The following is a 21,715-nucleotide window of genomic DNA, read 5'->3' as shown; positions in this document are numbered from 1 at the left end:
GGAGAAGTTACTGAGTGATGGTGGTACAGGGTGAACTTGGCAGTGACAATGGGGAGCTAGAAATATCCCAACTCCCCCACCCCAACCAGTGAGTCAGGACAAATGAATGAGTGGAACCATTTCTGGAAAGTGACTAGGGAGACTGTGTCATCAGGAGGAAGACAGGTCTCCAGGAGAGCCAGAAGATAAAAAGAGCAGGAAAAGATTGAAGATGAAAGCAAGTATGTTATCTAGGGAGCAAGCACTCCGGAGAACACAATGGAAAGGATGGGTGGCTTTTTGTGGGAGATCACAGGGTTTGGGGTGGGGGTGCAGATGGCAGTAAGGGAATAGGGAGTGGGGAATGTAGATTGCAGTTTGAATAAAGATAGCTAAGGATTGAAAACCACTGGGAATGGGGAGGGTGTGACATGTGACATTAATCATTGAGGAATGAGTTCAGGTAGATGACTAACTTCACTAGGAGGTGAGCTGCAGGGTGGAGTTCTCTCAGGGTGTTAGTTTAGTTCTATGTGTGCTCTGTGGTTGTGTAAGTAATGAGGTCAAAGAATGCCAATTCCTTTCCTTGTCTTTCTTCTATTTGGATTTATTTTCTTAGGAAATTACTGATCCCATGGAGATGGATTGTATTGTACTTAGAAATTCAGATTCATCAAGTTGATTTATCACAGCAGAATTTGAAACTGCCAGACATCATTGTTATGCCCTGCTGAAGAAGAGAGCAAACTCATTCCTTTCACTTGGCTACCAGCAGCTGAAGAGCTAATATTTGGACTTGTGAACATCCCATCATTTTTAAATTAGATTCTAAAATGTCATTGTGAACCAGGAACTTGTTTCTCAGTGTCCAAGGAAACCTTATTTTCACTGAAATAGGAGTTTGAGACCTGATTGGTGTTCTGGGATTTGTAGTTCAGAGGGACAAGCATTCTCTCTTGGCTCTGAGTGATACAAACTATCTTGATATTTGAACCAAAAGGTGGCCTTGAGCCATCCCTGAGAGTTTATAAGGGGTACAGTCTGTAAGAGAAAAGATGTGGTAGAGCATGAGGTAAGTAGCCACATCAGGAAAGGAGAATTATCCTCAATTCTACACAAGATTTGATAGAGAAAGAGGGAGGGATGGAAAGAGAGGACAGGGAGAAAGAGGGAGGGGAGGAGAGGGGAGAGATGGAGGGAAGGAATGAGAGGGAGGAGGAGGAGGAGGAACTGAGCTGGGTCAGAGAAGGGATAAATCAAGGGGAGCTATCAGTTACCTGCAGGCATCTTGAAACAATGAATTCAAACTTAAACTACCAGTAAAATACTTCTTTAAGTACTGAGAGAAGGCCCAAAAGATCTCTTTCCCCAACTTCCCAGCTCTGAGCCTATTCAGTGAGACCTACAACAATGGTGAAATCAGCAACATGATGACTTTGCTCAGCAACTTGTTGTCCACTGTAAGCTCCCAGGTTCCATCTGCTTCCTCACAGTTAACACAGGGTTTTTGCCAGGGCATCTGATATAACAAAGTACTCCAACTTCTTTCATCTCTATTACTAGAGGAGAAGTATCTTTCATCTCCCACCTACCCCCTACTCCCAGGTACCTGATATTATATGATGTTAACTACATGGATAACTCAGGTAACTCTAAAGGTTTCCATTTTGCCTTAGCTAAGGTGCCTAGAGGTTGCTGAAAAAGTCCATAGCACCCCTCCCCACCATGGATGGCCCTCTGTAACCTCCCCTGAATGATCCAAATGGGGCAGGTATTTTGGAGGACACCTCAGGCTTGGGCAGGGCCCCCTAGTACTCTGCTGCTTAATTTCCTGGTACAGTTTTACTGTCATCTTCATAGACTGACCATCAATTGCTTTTTTATCAATCCCATGTTTCAGGAGCCATGCCCAAAGCTCCTTCCTGGGGATGGTTGGTATCATTCCCCTCTATATCTCCAGGCAGGGTAGTGGTGGGCTCTGTGACTCCTCCCTTCATTTTCTAAGCACCTGGTGATGTGTTTGGCCGTAAATTGTTGGGTAGCATTTGCCCAAGCCACAACTGTCCCAGCTTCCTGCTCAAATTTCACCAATCGATCAGCCCACAGTCTGTATTATTGTGTAGTGAAGGAGACCCATAGTTAATGTCTGAAGTCATTTGGGTTGGGCTCCACCCAGAAGGCAGGACCTAATTGCTCCAGAGACTGACTGGGCACAGAGTATGGCAAGACTTGGTGGAGCAGCATAAATCCAATTTCTCAAACCCATTTCTTTTAGGAACTTCACTCCTTCCCTTGCAGATAGAGCCCCATCTTCGAGCTGGCTGCAAAGGAGAATTTGTCCAAGTGAAAATTACTTTGGCCCACAACTTCCCCTCTTTCTGGATGCAGCCTCAGCCCACCCTCAATCTATGACCCAGAACTGGGTAATGAGCAATAGGTGCCAGTTGGTACCTTCTCCTCCATGCGACACCAGTCTAGGTCTCTTGATGGTTTCTAGGCCTCTCCTTACCCTGGTATCCAGCTTCTCCCAGGGCAGGAATATTCTGTTTAGTACATTGCTGATCAGATTCCATTTGCTGTGTCTGCAGACCTTTGTTTCCTTGCAGGACCTAGGCTGGAAAAATGACTCATTGTGCTTTTTTTTTTCTTGGATTTCCTCATCAGGATTAGGTGTGAGGCATATTCTAGATCTGTTTGAAAGAATCAGGACATAGGTAAGAGGTGGAGAGCTTTGATGCGTTCTTTTTGCTATTACATCATATTAGCTCCACTCTCCTCTGGACTCTATTCAAAAAACACCTTAAAACCAGATCACTTAGCATCTCTTGGTAAGAAAGACCCAGAAAATAAAAAATGTACAAGTAGAAGGGGCAGACTAGATTGGCTTTAAAGTTGCTTCCAAATCTGTGCTTCTATGATATACCACCCTCCAATTTAGCTTTGTTAAAAGAGCAGTGGTGGTTGTTTAGTCCAGCTGAGCAAATGAGTAAATTTTTTCTGGAAAACTTTTCATCATTTTCAGCTCTAAAATTGTGATCTCTGGTCATATGAAAAATAAAAATGTGTCACTGAAATATTGATAAAAATCAAACTAAATGATTAAAAAAATAAACACAGTAGTTTCAGTCTCAGACAGGGATGGGGAACCTGCAGCCTAGAGGCCACATGTGGCCCTCTAGATCCTCAAGTGTGGCCCTTGACTGAATCCAAACTTTACAGAATAAATCCCCTTAATAAAAGAATTTGTTCTGTCAAACTTGGACTCAAGGGCTGCACTTAAGGACCTAGAAGGCCATGTGTAGCCTTGGGGCCACAGGCTTTCCACCCCTGATAGAAGCTCAATACCATACTGCAAAATGATAATGCGTGTCCCACACCTTTCAAGAAAGAGAAGGGTTGGAAAGGATTTTCTAATATTAGGAGTCATTCTGTTATCTCAGATCTCTGCAAAAGTCAGTTTTGAAGAGCTTTGCTGTTCTAGCAGAATACAATTTAACCAAGAGCCTGAAATAGTGCTAACCTGTATTTAACAATGAAGCATGTAGCTGCTTTGTCCTTTGTTGTCCAAGAGGACCGTGACATCAGGGAGGCGATGCCATGACATGCAAGTGAATCGCATTTCAGTGAGGGAGGGCTGTGCAAAGTCACCAGCCTCACTTTCTCCTCCAGAGCCATGTGGGTCCATTGACCAGGTATAGATCAGGATGACTAGAGATGGCCCTAGATGCAGATAAGTGAAATAGCTACAAGATAAACCCCAGACTCCTTGATCATTTAAATCCCTTCATAATCTTGTTCCAACCTGCTATGTTACTCCCACCTGTGTCCTCTACATTCTGGTCAAACTGGCTAACTTTCTATTGCCCACATGTGACACCCCATCTTCATGGGTTGTCCTCCTTCCCTTGGATCTTCTTCCTCCTCACTTCTGTAGCTTCCTTCAAAACCCAGTTCCAGAGCCGCTTCTTGGAGGACTTTCCTAATCTCCCCAGCTGGACCTCAAGTCAGGAAGACCTGAGTTCAAATAAGGCCTCAGACACTCAGTAGCTGGGCAACTCTGCCTCAGTTTCCTCATTTGTAAAATGAAGATAATAAAAACACTTACCTCCCAGTGTGGTTATAAGGATAAAAATGAGGTAATATCTATAAAGTGCTTTCCAAACCTGAATTTCTTACATAAATGTCATCACCATCATTATTTGTTATTCTGTGCTTGATAAGCACTAACATTAACATTTATGTACTAAAAAAAAGAGGTAGAATATGAAATTGCCTTTCTCTGTTGCCAATAACTCACTTTAAAAAAAAAAAAAGGCTATGTTTTCAAATCCTACCCGCGATGCAAACTATGTGAACTTAGGCAATATAACTTAGGTTATTAACGAATGTCTCCTAATCACAATAAAAGTGTCAGTACCACATTCATTACAAACAACAGCTGACATGTAGGATTAGTCAGCTCAGGATCAATCATCACAAAGAGGCCGATAAAACTCAGCTCTATTTATAATTCCTTTGCAACCAAGCATTTTTCCAAGAAGCCTGAAGAGCAGCAGTAGTAGGTAAAGGTGAGAGTCCTTTAGGAGAGAACTAGGGAAAAGAAAAGTCACTGCCCTCCAGTATTAAGCAGGAGAAGATGGGAGTGAGTGGGAGAGCTGGCAATGTGTTTGGTCAGAAAAACTTGGAGTTAAAGGAAAAAAAAAATAAATGTCCATTAATTTGGAAGAAAAGAGAAATAATTTACCAAGAGTCAGTGACTTTCAGAATGTTAATAATATACGGAATTTATTTTGGGAAATGCTATAGGCCCTAATCATCAAGGGTTTAAAAATAATCTTCATTTATATTCCTTTTGAAGGAAGAAATAAAATCTATAGTTATGATTCAAATCTAGAAAACATCAGTTAGGGAGACAGTGTGGTAGAGTGGACAGAACACAGCCTGGCGTTAAAAGACCTGGCTTCTGATGTTTGCTATCTATGTGACTGTGGCAAATCATTTAACCTCACTGAGACTCCCTTTCCTCATTTATAAAAAGAGAGGCAGGGACTGTTTTTGCTTTTCTTTGTATTCCTAAAGCTCAGCATATTCAGTACATAGTAAGTGCTTAATAAATGCCTCTTGACTGACTGACTAGAAGTCCTCTGAAGTTCCTGCTAGCTCCAGATCTATGATCCCCGAAGAAAAAATACATAAATGTATGTATGTATGTATATATATACACACATACATATATACACATATGTATATCTGTATGTATGTATGTGTACATATACACACATCTATATACACATATATAAAATATATGATGTGATAATAAATGATATATAAGTAATATGTGTATATATTTTGTTAAGCACCCTAGTTTGGAAGGAACCAAGTTTTTTTGTTTTTCTTTAACATGGAATATATTGATTTAGGCAAATACTGCAATTCTGTAGGACTTTACGTTAGCTGTATAATCTGAGGAAGATGATAAAAAAGTTTCTTGATTTCTATTCCAAATGAGAAAGAGGCAGTCGTAAACTCCTGGGCTACTAGTGCAGAATTAGCACAAGCAGTATTTGGTGAGCACGTGTCCCTCTTTTTGGGATTTTCACATTCGCCGCCCTTCTGACCTCATCTTGTCTTAGCCTCCATTTATAGAACTCAGTCCAGTTTGAGAAGCCTTAGTCCCTGGAGGTTAGGGTTTCTCCTTGGCTCTCCCTGTCCTCTGTTACCAATCTGCCTGAATTCACCTCACAGTTTGGAGGTAACAGTATTTTTTGCCTAAGGTCAATAGTTTTGAGACCCTACTGATATTAAGAAGAGAGGCTATAGTTTCCATTTCTGGGTGATGGGGTCATGGGAGAAATAGCAGTGAGACAAGAGATAATAAAAGAGGCTGTCTCAAATGTGCAGGCATGGAGAAGTTCCCACTAGCAGCACCTGCTCCGTCTACCAGGCTCAAAGGGCCTTCATTTGGAGCTGGCATCGGAGAGTAGAGGAAAAGCCTTTGTCGTTCACTTAGAAGCACCCGGCCAGGTATTGACACCTTTTGTCTTTAGTATTTGGAGGGATTTTGTCACCTTTTATTTAGGAACTGACTTGATTCATTTATGGCCCTTTTTGTGGTCATTTTCCCTCTACCATTCTACACCCTGTCAGATTTGGTATTCCAGGCTGGCCTGAGTGGTATAATTAACTGCGGCTGTCAAATGATAGATCTGTTCTATATTCAGAATGGCCAGGCTAACTCAAAAGTGTCTTCAGATAGAAGTTGCAATTCTTTTCTGGAACAGGAATCTGATATGTTCTTGGGTTCGTCTATGCATGAAGTGAGCTGACCTTGGGATGGGGATTTTGTGGGGTCTTATTGCTCATGATATAAAAGAGGACTTCTGTATTTAAGCTTGCAAACATTAAAAAATTTATTTTCTTTACTTCTCATGAAATTGTTTAAGGACAAAGGATATTCTGTTCTAATGTACTGATAAATGTGTCCAGAAACATAGAAGAAACTGCAATATGGCTACATTGCTTATTTAACCCAAAACAAATGGTGAATATGTTTGTGTAAAGTAGCGTTTTCTCAGTATAAGGACAAAATGGATTGAGAAGTGTGTCACAGTCAGCCCACAAGTTTGGTATAGTATCTAGTTACATATTGGGAAAAAAAACCCTCAATAATATAAAGTATGAAACATACATCTTTTGGTTGTGTTTATATAAACAAATAAGATATTTATAGTATACAGATATGACCAAAGGAGCCAAATAATATTGCTAGACTATGGAAGAATATATGTATGTATATACATATGTGTGTATATACACATTTATATGTACATGCAGAAATATATACACATTTATATGTACATGCACAAATTTCTATATACACATATATCTGTATATATACATTTATATATGTATATACACATTTATACACGTATACACATAAACCGAGAGAGGAGGAGGGGGAGAATATAAATATAAGAAAACACAGAGTACAATAAAGGGACAAATTATACTAACTTGAAAATAGGGAAAAGCGATTATACCTTAAAAATTACTTCAGTTCCTCCAGGTTTATGTGTGTGATCCCAGAAGCATATACTTAAATAAAATATAAACAAACTTGAAGCCAAATGCAGAAATGATTCCTAAATCATCTAACTATATGCAATTCAATTTAACTGAATCATGTTATGGATAAACATAATGAAGTTGTTCTATGCTTGTGTGTTTACTCTTTAAAATTAAATCTTTCATTTGAATGGGCACTAGAAATTAGCTGAACTCTCTTCTCTCTCTCTCTCTCTATATATATATATTTGCATATATATTCATATACACACATATGTAATTTAAACTTATTTTGAAAACAGCATTAATTTTAATCAAAATGTAGTCATAATGTAGTATAAAATACTAATTTTTGGAGGGGGGAAGGCAGGGCAGTTGGGGTTAAACGACTGTGTTCAAGGACACAGCTAGTAAGTGTCAAGTGTCTGAGGCCGGATTTTAACTCAGGTCCTCCTGACTGCAAGGCTGGTGCTCTATTCACTGAGCCACCTAGCTGCCCCAGTATAAAATATTATTAATAAATAATAATAAATTAACAAAATAGTCAACTAGCCATCTTCCTTATAGCAATGAAATAAGGAAGCCTAGATTACAATAGTTACTCAAACTACCACTAAATGGTAAATAGGTTAATCTGGGATTTTATGAAATCATCTCCTTTTTCTCTTTGTCCCCAAAAAAGTTTGTCTTGGGATGTCCAGTTGTCCTGTATCTTTAAGCTGTGCATTTAATGCACAAAGAAATCCAGAGATCAAGTGATTTCCATCTCAAATATGTTGGTGAGAATTTTGTATGCAATAGAAACATTTTTGAAAATTTATTAAAATTAGAATCTTTCAAAATGCCTTCTGGTTACTTTAATTTCCATTATAGCATAATGATAAATCAGTGTACCTTATGAGTCTAGGAATTTTGTAATACATTTTAAATCAAATTGTTTATATAGACAGAGACACCACCGCCAATTTTTTTTGCCTGGGGCTACATATATCCCAGGTGCAGCATCCTTACTTAAAGCTGGAAGCCAGACGATCTAGTGTCTCTCCTCTCCCAAACTCATGCCAGCTCTGCACTTTACACAATCAAGAGGCATACGATAATACTTGAGAAGCATGCAGGAGTGGGGAACCTATGGCCTCAAGGCCAAGTGTGGCATTTTAGATCCTCAGACGCAGCCTTTTGACTGAGTCCAAGTTTTACAGAACATATGTGTGTGTGTATATATATATATATGTCATAATATATGATAATATGCATTGATAGATATTATAGTCAATAAACATCTATAAATACCTACTATGTGCCAGGCACTGAGGATACAAAAAGAGTCAAAAGACCATCCATGCCCTCAAAGAGCTTACAATCTAATGGGGGAGACAATGTATAAACAAATATGTACAAAGCAAGCTATATTCAGGATAAAAAGGAAATAATTAAAAGAGAGAAGGCACCCGAATTAAGAGGAGTTGGGAAAGGCTTCTTGTAGAAGATGGAATTTTAATTGGAACTTAAAGGAAGCCAAGAAGCAGAGATGAGGAGGGACACCATTCCCAGGCATGGGGGACAGCCAGAGAAAATGCCTGGAGCAGAGATGGATGTCTTGTTCCTGGAACAACCAGGCCACCAGTGTCACAAAAGACCAGAAAGGCTGGAGGGGGCTAGGTTAGGAAAGGCTTTCAATGCCAGACAGAGGATTTTATATTTGATGCTGGAGGCAATAGGGAGCCACTGAAGTTTACTGAGCAGGGGAGTGACATGATCAGACCTGTGTTTTAGGGAAATCACTTAAGTGGTTGAATGGAGGATGAATTGGAGTGGAGAGAGAATAGTCCAGGCATGAGGTGATGAGGGCCTGTAGCAGGGTGGTGGCAGTGTCAGGAGAGAAGAGGACAAGGATCCAGGACAGAGCCCTGGGGGATGCCTATGGTTAGATCACAAAGGAGACTGAGGAGTGGTCAGAGAAGCAGCAGGAGATGGTAATGTACAGAAAACCTAGACAGGAGAGAGTATGGAGGAGGAAAAAGTGACCAACAGAGTCAAAAGCTGCAGGGAGGTCAAGGAGAATGAGGACTGAGAAAAGGCAACTAAGAGACCATTGGAGAGGCAGCGGCACTGCCTATCCCTAGCTGGACAGAGGGCCAGCCTCAAAGCCAGGCAATGCTCCAGGTAACCACTGAGGGTGATGAGGTATAGAGAAAGTGCCGACCTTCATTGGGAGAGGGAATTTCCTCTCCTTGGAATTTTCTGTACCACAGAAGTCACAGGTCCAGGGCCTGTCCCTATGCGTCAGGGACTATTGCCCAATGTTAGAAATACGAATGCCAAAGAGAGACAGTCCTGGTGGTACTCAAGGAGCTTAAATTAAACAACACATTCACACATAAGTAAATATTCTCTTCTCTTCTCCCTCTCTACCTCTCTCTCTCCCTCCCTTCCTCCCTCCCTCTCTCTCCCTCTCTCTCTACCTCTCTCTCCCCTCCCTCCCTCTCTCCCTCCCCTCCCCCCCCTCCGTCTCTCTCTCTCTCCCTCTCTCCTCGTCCATTTATGTCTGTGCGTCTGTGTCTCTCTTTCTCTCTCCCCTTCCCTCCTTCCATCCCTCCCTTCTTCCCTCTTTCTCTGGCTGTCCGTCCACATATGTATGTATGTATGTGTGTATGTATGTATTGTGTGTGTGTATATATATATATAAATATATATATATACCCATACATATGAATGAAACATACAAAGTGATTTAAGGGCTATGCACTAACAACTGAACGACTTGTGGTTCTTGAGGAGAAGTGAAAAGGAAGAATGTTCTAGTCACGAGGAGGTAGTAGCCTTTTGTTTTTTCTAAGTTATCATCTTTTTTAGTCTTGTGAATTCTGTCCTTTTTAACTTTTGTCGTCTATAAAGTTGTTTTTCATTACATTTTATAGTACACGAGAACCTCACTACATTCTAGAGCCTTAATAACTATAATGGCTTTAGTTAATTATGGGCCAGAAAACCTTTAGGTGGAAAAGTGAAAGTAATTTACCTTAATACCATAATAGGGGAATGAAGGTAGATTGTGATTTTCTTTGTTTAATTATCTCTTGTTCCCTTTTTGTTGCATTTAAATATGGTTTCTAAAAGATGGACTAAAGAATGATTTTTTTCACCTGGGTAAAGATTTGTGAAAGTTTATGATTTTTTTTTTACTGTGTGATAAATCTTTAAAAATCATTATAAATTTAATAACTGTCAGAAACCATAATTAATCAAAGAAGTCCATAAACTCTTAGCATTTAGCAAAGAGGAATGAATAAATTAATGAACTGTATAAGCACATAAAATGCTTTTGTTTTATGTCCCCTTCTGGTTATGGGAGGTTCTCACTTCCTCTACTCACCTCCTTCTTCTCCTTTCTCTCTTCCTTGCTTCCTTCTATATAGTTGCAGTCAATGTATATGTAGTTATGGTTCTGCTGGTTTCACTTTGGAGAATTTTGTTTAGTATTTACTTGTATGCCTCATATCATTTTTATAGTAAAGTATCTTAATATATTATTTTAGTAATACTATTATAATTGTACTATTATTACTATTATATTATATAGTCATAATAATAAAGTATATTAATATACTTTAATATATAATTTATTCTATTATTAGTATTATATTATTTCTTATATGATTTGTGATTTAATATATTTATAATTTATTATAATAATGTAATTTATTCAACCATTTTCCAATTATTGAAGGATGTTTCTAAACTTTTGGTCATTACAAATAATGCAGCAGTGAATTTTGCTACTCAAATTGTCATTTCTGGGAAAGGAGGCTCGCTGATTGGCATTTGCTGATGTTCTCCCAGGCATCTTTTTTATGAGTTAATAAGCTACAAGATTTTTTTTTTGCCACATCTGTGGTCCTTTATGAATCAGTCAGTCCTTTAATACTCTCACAAGTGTGTTGCCTCCAGCAGAGGTCTTCTCTATGTCAATTTAGTCTAATCCAGCTGCTTTTTCCATCTTTGTTCTCTTTAGTGCTATTTCTACCTCCTCTATAAGCACATCCAGGACTGTGAGTCTAACCCAAGAACCCCCTGGAGGAGATCCATAACAACTCAAAAGAGTTTGGCCTAACCATCCACACAGGAAAAGACAAGTAGGTGAAGACTATCCGTTGTCCAGACTGTGACGCGCAGTGAGATGAACAACCTGTTGAGCTCATCCATTATGAGTAAATTTGTCTTGGACAGATATTGCAGATAGTTGGATCTAGAATTATAAACAGGAGGAAGATAGCAATTTGGGTTGCTTTTGGGAAATTACAGAATTCTTTTAATGACCTGAAATTTCTCCTTTAAAAAAAAAAAAGACCTATCTTTTTAATACTCACGTTCTAAAGGTATTGCCGTATGGCTATGAGTTACAAGATGTGGTCTTTGAAGAATTATCAACGAATGTCACTCTGCAACAGTGACACATGATGGTGGTAATAGACACGATGAGTGTGAACAGATTGTAATAAGGAACTATAAAAATATAAAAAAAGAAAATGGGCTGCTCACATAGAGAGAGTAAGGGATGGATGTCTTCATGGGCAGTGCTGTGTTACAATAGTAGCTTCACAATGTTGAGCAAAAGTATGGAAGGTCCGAACAGGTTGAGTGAACCCCCTGTGACAAACTTCCAGAAAGACTGGGCAAAAGTTTAATAAGATGGGCATAAATAGATTGCAGTTCCCAACATTGAGGGAAATGTGCACATCAATGAGAACACAAATTGAGAAGATAGTTTTGTATTTGAGTCAATACTTGAGGTACAAAGTCCTGGGAAGAATCACTGGGTTAAAAGGAGTGACCAGTTGCCTGACAGTGCATAATGCCATATTGGTTCTGCTTGATAGAGTGCTAGAAATGGAGGGAGGAAGACCTGAGTTCAAAAACGGGATCAGACACTTACTAGCTGTGTGAATAGAGCAAATCACTTCAGCTCTTCTAATAGCACCTAACTCCCAAGGGTATTGTGAGGATAAAATTAAGTAATGTGTGTTAAACACTTTGTAAATTTTAAAATGCTATGTAAATGTTAGCAATTATTGTTGAATTTTAAAATGCTATGTAAATGTTAGCAATTATTGTTAAATTTTAAAATGCTATGTAAATGTTAGCAATTATTGCCAAATTTTAAAATGCTACATAAATGTTAATAATTATTGTTATTATTGTTATCATCATTATGTTAAAATTGTATCTTATTCTGGTTCCTCTGACCCCTCCCCCTTCTAGTCTAGTTGTGCTAGGACTTTTTGAGCAGAAGCAAGGACTTATTAAAATGGATAAAGTAATGTGACTCATACATGGTATAAGTATTTAGTTTTGTTTCATGTTCCTTAGCTGTATTTTTGTATATGTGGTATTCTAAAACCTATTCATTTTATGTTTCATTTATTGAATAGACAATGTCCCAGATTCCATTTTCAGAAAGTGTTTTTGAATTCAAATTTAGACTTTCTGGGGAAAACAGCAACAGTAGAATAAATGATTGAAAACAGCAGAGTTAAGAGGAACATTCTAGTCTTCTTATAAAGAGGCAATGAGCGTAATTTTCTAATGTTAGAGAAATAAAGCAATATGAAATCATAAAGTAATGATTGAATGTTAGAATTCATGGGAAAAATAAGTGAAAGACTTGAGTCTTTTCTTTTCCCCAGTGAATTCAAACATTAGTCATTCTTCTATGATTTCATATTGCTTTATTTCTCTGGGAAAAAAGTAATATGATTTGATTCTTTCCATTCTTATTTTGGGGATGCTTTTAACTAGATTTGTTATTATAAATAAAAATTCATAAATTATTTTTATTTGTAGAAATAATTGAGATATTTGGACTTTAAGATTTAACATAATTTTATGAAAAATATACTGTTTTCAAAATGAATGAATAAGTACTTTTAAAATAATAGTAATAATAATGATAGCTATTATATCTATATAATGCTTTACCTACATAATGCTTTAAAGTTTACAAAAGGTTTTACATATAGTATTTCATTTCATCCTTATAGCCATATGAGATAGGTACTTTAATATCCTTATTTTACGGATGAAAAAATTGGGACTGAGAAAGTTTAAGTGACTTGCCCAGGATCTCACAGGTGGAAAGTGTTTGAGGCTGGATTTTAACCTAGGTCTTCTTAAGTCCACATCCAGCGTCCTATTCACACATCACAATCATTTCTCAAAATGCAGACACCAAATCTTTAACTATAACAAAGGAAACAATTAAGCAAAAGCATACTATGTCGTGGCCACTAACTACACATTTTGCCCTTAATAGTCCTAGGACTATTAAGGAATATTGCAGGGTAGCGTTCACTATCTATTTACTTCCTTTTTAGGGATCTTTTTGTTTACATTATTGTAGTACACTTTTTTTTGGTCCTATTCATTTCATTTTGCATCAATTCATACCAGTCCACATCTCTCAGAATTCCTCAGATCTATGCTTTATACTATACAATGTTATTTCATTATATTCATGTGCCATAGTTTGCAAAGCCTTTCCACCATTTGGTGGGTACCCACTTTTTTTCCAGTCATTGTTATCAAAGAATGATACTGTGAATATTTCGGTATGCATTGGACTTTTAGTTATATCTTTGACTTTTTTGGGCTAGAAAACCTCTACTGGGTTAAAGCATTTGAGTGGGTTAGTGATTTTTTTCTTGCATAATTCCAAATTTAATATTGACTATTCCCATTTTTATCACCCTTATTAATTTGATCACTCTTACTAATTTGTGAGGTAAAACTTCAGAGTTGTTCTAATTTTCACTTCTCTACCTATTAATGATTTGAGGCATATTTTCATATGGTCATTACAGTTTAAATTCTTTTGAAAGACTATTTTTGCTCTTTGATGACTTACTTTATTAGGGAAACTCTTTAAGACTCTTTTTTGTAACAGTTCCTTATATCCTTTGGCTCAGTATTAGTCGATGCAACTAATATTTTCCACTAGATCATTTAAAAAATTATATTTGCATTATTTTGTTCACACAAAAGATTCTGAACTTCGTGTAGTTTGTTAATTTTATTTTATGAGCTCTTCTATGTTTCATTTAAAAATCCTTACCCTAACAATAGTTGTTAAAGGTAACTCCTCCTATTCGTCTCTATTTTTTATGATGTCACTTTTATATTTGTTTTAAACTTATTATTATATATGTTGTAAGATTCTGATCTAAATTTAAGTTCTTCCCAAGTGCTTTACTATTTTCTCAGCAATTAGAAACTCCCAGAAAGAGGTAGTTTTTTGAAGCCCCAATAACAAATATTCTTGGCTTTACCAAACATTGATCTACTGTTTTTAGTTATTCTTGGTCCTTGCTTATCTAGTCAGTTCCTCTCATCTACTTTCCTATTTTTTAACCAATACCAAATAATTTTGATGTTTATTTCTTAATATAATGGTGCCTGGAAATATCGTGTTTTTCCCATTCCTACCTTTATCCCCCATTCTTTTAAGTATCCTGTAGGTGGTTTTAATGGCATAGAATTAAACCTTGATTTAGAATTCCATCATTTTTAGTATGTTGGCATGATCCAATCATGAGCATGAAATATCTTGCCAATTATTATCTTTATTTTTATAAAGGGTGTTTTATAGTTACCTAAATCTCACATTCTTGAAAAGTTGATTCCCAGATATTTTATGTATTTTGCACTTATTTTTCTCCCCTTTGTCAAAATTTATATCTTTAATTGTATTCCTTTGTCTTATTGCTTTAACCAGCTATATCAGATAATAGTGGTGAGAGGGAACATACTTGCTTTATCACTGTTCATACTTTGAAAATTTCTAGTATCTTTTATTGTAAAAATTGGAGCTCTTGGTTTTAGATATGTTATTGAACATTTTAAAGATCTCTTCCATGATTATGCTTTTTAACATAAAGCCATGCTTCATTTTATCAAAGGCTTTTGATGAATCTGTAGGAATGATCAGATAATGGGGGCAGCTAGGTGGTGCAGGGGATAGAATGCCAGGCCTAGCATCAAATCAGGCCTCAGACCCTTACTAACTGTGTGATTGTGGGCGAGTTACATACCCCCTCTTTGCCTCAGTTTCCTCATCTGTAAAATGGAGATAATAGCACCTATTTCCCAGAGTTGCTATGAGGATGAAAGGAGATAATATTTATAAAGCACTTAGCATAGGGCCTGGCACATAGTAAACATTACATATATATTAGCTATCATCATCATTAGTATCATTATTATTTTTCATCATTTATATAATCAATTATGTTAATTGTTTTCCTAATTTTCACCCATCACTGGTACAAATTCAATTTGGTCATAGTAAAGTATATTCTGTGATTTTTCCTGTAGTCTTCTTGAAAGTATGTTATTTAAAGATTTTGCATCAATATCCCTTAGCTAAAGGTGTCTATAATTTTGTTTTTTTCTGCTTTGTTTGACCCTGGCTTGGGGATCAGCATGATATATGTCTCATAAAACAGTTTTAGTGGATATCTCTAATTTTGAGAATAATTTTTGTAACATAAATTTTCATTATTATTTAAATGTCTAATAGTGTCTACACATGGGGCAGCTAGGTGGCACAGTGGATAGAGTGCCGGGTCTCGTGTCAGGAAGACTCCTCTCCCTGAGTTCAAATCTGGACTCAGGCACTATCTGTGTAGTGCTGGGCAAGTCACTTAACCCTTTTTCCCTTAGTTTCGTTATTTGTAAAATGAGCTGGAAAAGAAAATGGCAAACTACTCCAGTATCTTTGCCAAGAAACCCCAAAAGAGGTCACAAAGAGTTGGCCGCAACTGAAATGATCAAACAACAAACAATGAAGTGTCTACCTATAAATACATCCGACCCAAGTATTTCCCCCACTTTGGGAGTACATTTGTGGCTTTCTAAATTTTTTTTAATGACTGGTTTTATTTTGTTTTGTAAATTTAGGTATTTTATATGTGTGTGTGTGTGTGTGTGTGTGTGTGTGATGATCACATGTACCATGAAATTTGTTTGTGTGTGCAGCTTTCTGGTGGTACTACAGACAAATTTCAGCTTATGTGCTAATATAAAGGATAAAATGAAAGAGAGATTCTATGAAAAACTTGATAAGATACTCCAAATTAAATCAACATATGTTTTGATACTTTTTAATTTCAGTGGAAAGATGGAAAAAGGTGATGATAGGCAGAAATATATGGAAAATTATGTTTCACATGAAGAAATGGGAGGTAAAAGAATTGTTGATTATACAGAAGCCTAATGCATCAGTAGTTTAAAAAAATTGTAGGCACTGGACAGGCTGAGAACCAAATAATGCCTCAAAAAATGAAATTGAGTACATCTTAACAGGCAGGAAAATGCTAGTATGAACTGATGTAGCTGTTCAATTGAGCATCAACTAGTCAGAATTAATATCAAAACTGGGAAGAAGGAAGAGTAAGAAGAGGAAAGGAAAGAATGAGAAATAAGAAGAAGAAGAAACATGAATTTAAAATTTTTAACCTTGAACCAAATGGGAAAAGAACATCAAATATAATGTCACCTATAAACATTGCAGTAGAAATTAAAACAATGTGAAATAATTACTGTAACAATGATACAAAAAAAAAGCCCACAAAACACTGTGATATGAATTGGGTGGAACTGGGGGAAACATCATGAAAGCAACCATGTATAACTGATATACATGGTATAAATTGGAGATAATAAACAGAGGGAAGGCACTAGCATTCAGGGAAATTGGAAAAGGTTTCTTATAGAAGATGAGATTTTAGCTAGGTCTTAAAGGAAGTCAGAGTAACCAAGAAGCTGAGATGAGAAGGTAGAAAGTTACATATATAAGGGGTGGACTCTGAAAATGCTTCTGAAATCAGGAAATGGAGTGTCTTATTCAAGGAACATCGAGGAAGCCAGGGTCACTGTATCCCAAAGTATATACTGGCAAGTAACTTATAAGAAGAAGACTGCAAAGGTGGTAGGGGGGAACCAGGTTATGAAAGGCTTTCAATGCCAACCTTAGAACTTTATTTTTGATCCTGGTGGTAAGAAGCCACTGGAATTTATTTAGTAGAGGGGATGACATGGTCAGACTCACACTGGAGGAAAATCACTTTGACAGGTAAGTGGAGGAGAGAATTGTGTCAGGCAGATCAACCTTTACCTTTGAATGATTATAATTTTAATGCTGTGGTCAGTAAAATATTAATATTTAATATTTATGCTTTGCATTCATTTGTGAAATGTTTATGCCCTAGATCAACGAGTTGTGGTAAAGGTCTCATTCAAAGCTTAGGGTATTTATCCCTCTTCAATTACCATTCATTAATCATTAGATATTTATCATATCTAACTTTTCAATAATGATATTCAGGCATTTAGCTTCTCCCTTGTTTACTATTTTGAAAGATGTACATTATTTGAAAGAACATTGACATCTTCAATTAAGTGTGGTTGTCTATTTCTTCCTGTAACTGGATTAGTTTTATCTCTACTGAGATGCTATGCTATTCAGTCCGTATATGTTAAGTTATATGCTAAGTATTAATATAACTATTTATGGTGCCTATAAAAAAAATTGAATACTAGACTTAGGGCCAGCAAAACCTGAGTTCCAATCCTGTCTCAGACACTAGCTGAGTGACCCTAAGCAAGAAACTTAAATCTCTTAAGAATAAAATGAAAAAATCTATGTAAAGCACTTTGTAAATCTTACGAATTAGCTATTATTAATATTATAATAAACAAATTTACTTTTTCTTTTCTTTTGAAATCATGATTGCCACAGGCACTTTTAAAAATTCTCCTATAGCATAGTGCCTTCTATTTCAACCCTTCTTTTTAATTCCTTCCTAATCTTCATTTAAAGTATTTTTTTAAAAAAATAACGTAGTGTCAGTCTCTACCCAGTCTGTTATGCTCCTTTGTTTAGTGGGTGGATTAATTTCATTCTCATTACTGTGTGTTTTCCTCCAGTCTAATCTCTTATAATTTTTTCCTTTCATAGTCCCTGTCCTAATTCACAAAGAAAAGTGGGGAAAGAAAAGGAATGTGATAAATGTTGACAATCTATAATTGAAATTATTCTAATCCTATTCCTCACTCCTCCTTCTCTTCACCCAGCCCAGACCTCAATCACCATTTCTTAAACTTTTTCTCTCCTTTTAATCCCTCCTTTATCATTCACCCTTCAGAGATGAAGTTTGTGAATATTCCCCTCCCAACATTACTCTCTCTCTTAAATCTCCTTCTCCCTTCACCCTATCCCTGCGTGTTTCACTACTGAGTTTGATGTGTTTCTATATCAAACTCTTAGGTGTTTTTCTTTTTGTGTATTTATTCATTCTTTGCCCCATTCAGGTAAGGATAAGGTTTGTAGAATGCTTGTTACCCTCATCCTCTCCTCCATGTTTGTATACTCTTCTGAAGAACCACAGTCATGAGAAATAGTAACTTCTTCCATTATTCCTGATTTCTTTCCTAGTGTGTTCCCTTTTCCCTCCTGTTTATTTCCTATCTTAAAGCCAACGAAATAGCAAAATCAATACCAGGGCCCTGAGTTTTACTTCCTTGCTCCCTCTGTGATCCTTGAAAATGATAGGATTCTTTTTTTTAATTTTACTTTTAATTTGTGGAATAAAATAAGCATCTCCATAACATAGTTCAATAAGAAGATGATTGTACATGAAACTGTAAATCTACTCTGCACAAAATACGCAACAAAATTATCATGTAAACTTTTTTTTTCTTCTTGTTTCTTCCTTTTTTATTTGAATATAAGCCCTTCACCATCATTTAGTTCCTTATAGTGGCTCAAATGCATTCACTGTTCTAGGTTTCTCTTGTCACCTGTGTTCACACTCCAAAATTTTTCCTAGGCTTTTTATCAAGACAGATTAAAAGTCTTTTGTCCAAGGTCCATTTTTTATTATGAGCATTTTTCTTCATCCTTTAAAATATTGTTGTTAAGACTTCATCTCAAGTCAACTAGCATTTATTTAGTATCTACTGTGTACCAGGCACTGTTCTAGGGATACAAAGACTGGAAAAAGTCAATCCTTGATCCTTCGCAGTAGATTCAATATAATCTGATATGATCTTGACTGAGGTACCCTAGTATCTGCATGCTTTCTTCTGGATATTTGTGGCATTTTTTTCTTTTACCAGGAAAATCTTGATTTATGCTTTGACATTCCTGGGTGTTTTCAACTTGGGAATTCTTTCAGGAGCTAATCTGGTTTTTGTTGGGTTTTTTTTCATTTTCTTTTCTCTTTTCATTTTGCTGTCTGGTTCTAAATGATCTGGACGATTTTCTTTTATAATTTATTGTAATATACAAATTTTTCTTTGTTCACAGGTTTGAGATTCTTAAATTGTGGGATTCTTAAATTCTGTCTCCTCAAAATTTTTTTCAGGTCATTTGCTTTTGATAGTGGATAACTTCCATGGTTTTCTAATCTTTTGGTCATTTTATTTTATGCCAACATTGCTTGTTATTCCATGGAGTTCATTTACTTCTGTTTATTCATTCTTTTTTCCAAGGAGTTCACTGCTTATAGTTTTCTACCTTCATGTTATAGGGCATTTATTCTCCTTCCTGGTTTTTTTTTTTTTCTTACAAGGATCATAGGTCTTAAGCTGGATGAGACTTCATGGGCTATCTAGTCCAACTCTAATTTTGCTGATGAGGAAACTGAAGCCCAAGGAGGTTAAATGATTTTCCCATAATCACACAGGAACTGGCAGGAGAGGAAGGGTTTTGAACCCTGACTCTAGAGGTTACGCTTGAACTGCACCCAAAAGCCTGGAAGCCTATAGCCATAGCACTCTTGGGTAGTCTCATCTAAGTACTAACCTAAACTACCTCTGCTTAGCTTTTGAGGTCAGAAAAGATCAGTGCAAAATTTTCATATTTTTTCCCTTATGCTTCATTTCTTACAGTCACTGTAACCAAGTAATTTTTATTTTTCCTGCTGAGGTTCTATTGTACTTATTGTATAATTCTCCTTTTCTGGGTTTACTGTTTGGACTTCTCTTAATCCACAGTTGATCCTAATCCTTCATTGACTTTGGACCTTTTCACTCATACCACACCCCTTCTTGGATTGAGACTTTGCATGATGGCCAAACTCTACATCCTTCTACATTCTTGGAACATCCGTTTGGTTCTTTTTCCTTTCTGTATTATGGATCCTATCACTAGAGTTCTGTGTGGGGTGAATGGAACCACTCCCTGCCCTGCTACCATCACTGGTTTATGCTGGTACTTCCTGATATCACAAAGCAGATGCTGGCCTGTGGAACCACCTCTGGCTCCTTCTTGTTAAAAAAAAAAAATCCCCAACTGGGAGTTGATTACCTTTCCCAGTACAGCCTTGACTTGTCCCAACTAGATACAAAGGTTGTGTTGGTTTCAGGCTTCCTAGAGGGCTCCCCCAGCCTATTCCCTTCTGTGGTTCTGCCTGACCAGGACCAAGAGACTGCTGGTCTCAGGCTACATTTACCAGAGCTCACAATCAATTTATCTCTCCCTTCACCCCCACCCAATATTCCGTATTCTTAGTGTGTGGTTTTCTGATAATTTGTTTATGTAATAATGGAATGAATGACTTTACTGGTATTTCTCTCTGATATTCCTGTTCATTGTTCCATCTGGTGTCCCTTGAGGTATTTGCTGGGGTGTTTGTCAAGAACAGTTAGAGTAGTACAGTGGACAGAGTGGTGGGCTTGGAGTCAGGAAAACTCATCTCTCTGAGTTCAAATCTGGCCTCAGACACTTACTAGTTGTGTGACCCTGGACAACTCACTTAACCCCATTTGCCCCAGTTTCCTCATCTGTAAAATGAGTTGAAGAGGGAAATGGCAACCCACTCCCTAAATGGGGTCACAGAGAGTTGGACACAACTGAAACAACTGAGCAAAACAATTGTCAGGAGATCTGGGTTTCTAGGACTCTTAAACTGGTTTTTTTCCTAGACTTCCCACCCTACTTCCATCCAGAGGAATGAATTTTTTTGTGAAATATTTTTATTTATGAAATATTAATTCTTTTCTCCGACTTTCCTTTGATTTTTCCCCTCATACCATTTGTTCCTTGGATTCTGTTGTTCACTGAAGACTTCTTTTCTTTATCAATTGATTTTCAGACAATGTTTTTTTTAAAGAAAAATTTGAAAACCAACAGAAAGGCTTTTCTACCCTGCCCCCACAGCCATATTTATCTCTAGCTGCATAAAAACATGCATTTCATGTCTTAGTCTTGCGTTGCTATTTGAATCTATCTATGCTTCTCTTTGACGAATTTACATGTTGAATCCTTTCCCACTTATGGAAACTTCTGAAAGAATTACTTGTCTTGTGATTATATATTATAAGCAAAGAGTAATGTTATGATAGTCTCATTTATTTACTTGGAATATGAGATATTTTTAATGAATACTTTGGAAGTCTGACTGCCGTGTATTTTTTTTAGTTAAATTTGGGGTTTCTTTCTGCTGTTATTCTGTAGATTCTTTCATGAACTTTGTATTAGGCGTCCAGCATTTCTGGGCAACTTGCCAATAATTTTCCAAAGTATGGTATTCATGTGTTTTTTAAAAAAAAATGTTTTTCTGGCAGATTTATCATTTTGAGATTATAGCTTCACACCGTTCTTCAATTTCAT

General features: G+C 36.8%; 1 protein-coding gene across 1 annotated transcript in view; it reads left to right on the top strand.

Moving 5' to 3' along the window:
• The window catches only part of ARHGAP24 (Rho GTPase activating protein 24), a 109,994-nt gene that overhangs the window by 48,351 nt on the left and 39,928 nt on the right, over positions 1–21,715 (top strand). The gene's annotated exons all lie outside the window — the stretch shown is intronic.

Source organism: Trichosurus vulpecula, chromosome 6, assembly GCF_011100635.1.
Source record: "Trichosurus vulpecula isolate mTriVul1 chromosome 6, mTriVul1.pri, whole genome shotgun sequence".
In the NCBI taxonomy this organism is placed as follows: Eukaryota; Metazoa; Chordata; class Mammalia; order Diprotodontia; family Phalangeridae; genus Trichosurus; species Trichosurus vulpecula.
The sequence above is the reverse complement of the archived record's forward strand: the minus strand, read 5'-3'. Positions and strand labels throughout refer to the sequence as shown.